General features: G+C 39.7%; 1 long non-coding RNA gene across 1 annotated transcript; it reads right to left on the reverse strand.

The window, feature by feature from the left end:
- Positions 1–1,779: 1,779 nt before the first annotated feature.
- On the reverse strand, positions 1,780–2,889 carry LOC129749220 (uncharacterized). The gene is made up of 4 exons (XR_008737966.1): positions 2,661–2,889; positions 2,460–2,591; positions 2,263–2,393; positions 1,780–2,200 (listed from the first exon to the last, which is right to left on the reverse strand). It is a non-coding gene; the product is annotated as an uncharacterized LOC129749220 (long non-coding RNA).
- Between the last annotated feature and the right edge of the window lie 1,928 nt (positions 2,890–4,817).

Genomic DNA, 4,817 nt, shown 5'->3' on the forward strand with positions numbered 1-4,817 from the left:
TGACCCACAGTACACCACAGATAACCATTCGCACACTTTGGATTCAGTCAGTAACCCATACAGAGTATGAGTTTGTCAGTTTTTGTTGTCGACTGCTATCATTCGCGTTGAAAATCGGTTTCGAAATCACACGATTGCAAGAACGATGCAAATGTGTTCACAGTTTTGCTACGCCTCTAGTAGTATTGCAAGCAACTAAATCTCCAGAAATGTTGAGATCACACGGAACAGGTTATGTCTCGGTTGATACGCAACTTGCTCTCTTGCGTCCGTGAGATTGTGTCTGAACAAATGTCGGAAAATCGGTCAGCAAACTGTCAGTGAATCATTCGGTTATTTATTCAGAAAAACATTCAGATCCCAAAGCGGAACTACATTCAGAAACTCATTCAGAAATCCATTCAGAAAAACATTTGGAAAAACATTCAGAACTTTATCGGAAAATCGGTCAGAAACCCATTCAGTACAACAGTCAGAATCTATGTCAGTTTTTATGTCAGAAAATCAGTCAGTCGGACAAGGGTCCTGAAGTAACTCGCATCACTCGGCCATTTTTTGGAATTTCTTCAGCTAATTTTGAAGATTTGCGAGTAGAACAAATTCGTCCAAGGCCAACTCACATTGGTCCAAATTTAAGATCGCTTCGTATTTTGGAACAGTACATCGTGCTGAAGTCGGACAACACAATTTTAAATCTATTCGTAGATTTGCTTTACCGTGTCGCACCTCAATCGGCGTTTGTCGAACGGCGAATTGACGGTAGACCCAGTTGGTCAGAATGACTAAAAATGTCCTCCATTCTATGCCTCCGTCTTCATCGATAATCTATCAAAGCAGACGTCGAGAAGAACCATCAGCACACAACACATTCTACGAAAAAACGGTGCCACTCGCGGTCTGAAAACGACGAAAAAGAAAGCGTTGGAAAAGGTCGAAAGCAGACAATGTCATAGATGACAATGTAACGGTTGTTGGATCTAATCCTGAGCTCAAAGTTTTTGGTTGAATGGTTTACTTTATGCAAAGTCAGTGAGCAATATATCGGTAATAGTTAACACGAAAAACAGAATACTTGACCGAGACATCTAAATAACCTTCCCACTTCCCATCCGCGATAGCAATTATGTCGACAACATATGTCAGTTGATCAAGAATGATCGTGTCAGATGAAATAAGTTGAAAATTGAAACATGTCAGAGTTTCATAAGTCAGTAATTTGTCAGAAAGTTTATCGTCAGAATTCGCATTTGGCGAAATGTGTCAGTTTTTGTCAGAATGTTTGTCAGAAATCGATTTGTCAGAGATCATTATGTCTGAAAAACCATTGTCAGAAACCGCATTTATCGGAAGCGTTAGTCTATGTATGTCTGTTTACGTCAGAATATGTTTGTCAGAACTATAAAATTGGTAAAAGGATGTATGTGCTGTACAGTTTTCAAAACACCCGCTAAAGTCCGTTCGAACGATTATTCTATTTCATGACCCCAACCGCATGTACAATCGAGGCCTTCAATAACCCACCACCGAGAACTTCCGGTCCGGCCCAGCACCACAAGTCCGGTTTGGGCAAGCGCACACTTCGGAATTCTCGCACCCCAAAACAGCAACGCATTTCGTTCACATCACTGCTTCATAAAGTTGGAAATCAGCACACAAGTTCATCTGGTTACGAAAGAATGTCCCCGGTCAACCCCTAACATCAGCTCAGAAGGCGGTCAGGAGGTCATCGTTCATCACCCAAGGCAATCATCACCCTACTTCGGTTCCGGAAACACTAAATCAACAAGTTTTCATCAGTTGATTATTCATTCATTTATTCATCAATTTAGATCAGGTATTAACTTCTGGTCGAAGTTCGACAGGTTGATACTTTGATCGCATAATCGAGTAAAACACAACCCCTGGTCGAAGGTCGACGGGTTAATCTTCGGTGTTGGTCATCAAAACGAGCAATGGATCACGTTTGCTTCATCCATCGTATCAACCTCTGGTCGAATGTCGACAGGTTGGTACACAGATCCCCGGTCGTTGGAAGCAACAGAAAACATCAGCCTCTGGTCGAAGATCGACAGGCTGTACAATTGGCCAAATACACACATTGTATGCTCCACCCAACGCTCGAAAGGTTCAACGACGGTCTTCGGTTTCCGCTTCCGGCCATGAAAAACATCCACCAATCAAACAGTCATTTCATCGCCTACTAAAAATAAGCAAAATAGAATCAATATTCAAAACTTTTCGCACGTTTCAAAATATACTTACAACAAGAATCGACACGGCCTATGTTTTTTCGTTGCTGTTTGCCAGCCAGCAAAGTTCGTCATCAGCGAGAAAAATAAACCACCACCCAGCGGAGGGCACTCATCGACACTGGCCAATCAGTACAGCAGCACCTGAGCATGCCAATTAAAAAATATCCATCAACTGCTCCCTTTACGTTTTTATACTGTGCGACCTACCTGCAGAAGTCGGATGATTTTATGGGAAAACATCTTGATTATAATTTCGCACAGCAAAGGTTCCGACAACATCGAAGAAAATAAGTCCACCATCCAATGAAGGGTACCCGTCGACACCAACAGCAGCAGCACCTGAGCGAGTGGAGAGAATAGAGGAATCCGTCAACTGCAGCCCCTATTCTCTAATAATGATCGACTTACCTCCGAAAATGGGATGTTTTGGTACGATTGAACAACGTAATTATGATTTTCGTACAGCGAAAACTTCTTGAGCTGCAAAATCACCCAAAGTCTGCCAGCAGCCAATCAAAACAACAAGTGAATGTGTTTGTGCCAGCAGTCCAGTTTTCCGTCGCCACTTACCACACCACACAGCATCGAGAGAAGAGCGAATGCGACTCAGTAGCATGAGATTCCAATGGTTTAAGTTGCGTATACACGGACATATTGCTTGTCAAACAAAATTTTCATGTATGATTGCAATGAGCTGTGAAATTGAATGTAGTATTGTATCCTGTTAGTTAATAAGTTGTCCAAATGTTTGTATAGCTTTAAGATCATGTTTGTAATGTTTTGTTTCGAAACCCGTATGGTTTCAAGGGGGCCGGCATGTTGTGGAACGTTATTAATAAGTTGCTATAAAGCAAGAGCCACCCCAAGCGACTAGATAAATAGTGAGTTCTCTCTTGAGAACTCACTCTCAAATTACCGATCATATGATCTTGTTGAGTGAATCGAACCAGTCAGCATAAGATAATAAATCAGTTCGCACAAACCTCCAAAGAAACAACATCTCGTCCTCAATTATTATACGGTCGGTTCGGTTAGTTTTTGGGAATAAAGTTGAAGTTTCCCCAAATTCGGTTGGTGTTATTATGAACGGAAGAAAATATCGGTAAAGTGATCAATATCACTAAATTCACCTCCAGTGATTCAAAGGAGGTTGTTATTTGGGTAGCCTTTATCGCACCCCAGTGGACTTAGTGCTAGTTGAAGTGTTCCCCGGTTGGCCCAACGTAGTTTTACAGTCCACTACGAAGTTTTTTAGTTATTAGTTGGGACGATCCGGAACAGGGAGGAGGGGGTCAAAAATCTCATTTTTCTGTCCACGTGGTATCTGAACGGCCCCCAAGGCCTTTACTTTCAAATTTTGCTGGTGCTGTTTTGATTTTGCTCTCGCTTCGGATTTTCCGAATTGTTTTTTTGTGTAACGGGTTAGAATTTCGGTTCGAAAATGGCCATCATCGGATTGTACGGTCACAGCAAACTGCTTGAGCATGATAAACGGACTATTTGTGCGACGTAAGTGTTCGGTTCGGATCAGGGTCATATTGCCGAAAAAAAAGCAGATGCCGACGGCTGCTGCTTCAAAAAACCAGTGCACAAAGAGGCGGTGTTAGTTCAACATATCTAAAAGGTTTATCAGGTATGTAAAATAATTTGTGTTTTGTACCTAAAACTGTTCGATCAAAATGGTTTTAATAAATTTTGATCATCCAAGAGAAGATAATTTTTTTTTGGTTTTCAGTAATGGCGAATGCTGCCGGTTTATATATTTTCCCCAACCGAGGGAAAATACCCCCCACGGGGGTAACCGTGGCATGCCGGAAATTGTAAGTTATCGCCTACCAGATAGGAGATCATGGAATGCCGAGCACTTATCGAAAACAACAAAATAGCAGCAGCAGCATCAGATTTAAATGTCAGATTTCGGTAACATAAACCTGAATTCGGTTTTCAATTTACCTTAAAATTGGATTCCAGATTTGAATTCGAAAACCACACTTAAAATTGTGCTTCAGTTTTAGCTTCGAATCCATATTTCAATTTGATATTCAAAAAGTTATTTAATAAAGCATTGAACAAAATGAAAAAACAAAACGGCTTCTATTGATTTACATTAACGGCTTATTTTTCTTTGGAACCTCACTGGAAATTCATTTTTGTTTAAATGTTCTGACTTGTCGCTTATTGATACCGGTAATCCTCACCTGTATCTTTCACTTGCATTCCACATTTTTTTTTAAATATTTCTTAGCATGGCATATTATCAATAAAAAGTGAAAATAAAATTAAAAGTACTAATATTTGATTTTCAAAGTTTTCGTCATTTCATCGTTTTAACGTTTCGCAAATCAAACTTCAATTAAAACTTAATTTTGGATTTCATTTGGAGATCATATTTTCCATTCAGTATTCCAATTAAAATTACATATTTTAGATAGCAATGAAGAAGTTTCAATATATTTAAAAATTATAATTGCTAATAAATTTGTTTCATTTTGTTTCCAAAACTATTATTCATTTGTTATTTTGTTTACATAGTATCACAGAGAACAGACGTACAAGCTCGAACAA

The sequence above is a fragment of the Uranotaenia lowii genome, chromosome 2, assembly GCF_029784155.1.
Source record: "Uranotaenia lowii strain MFRU-FL chromosome 2, ASM2978415v1, whole genome shotgun sequence".
NCBI classification, from domain to species: Eukaryota; Metazoa; Arthropoda; class Insecta; order Diptera; family Culicidae; genus Uranotaenia; species Uranotaenia lowii.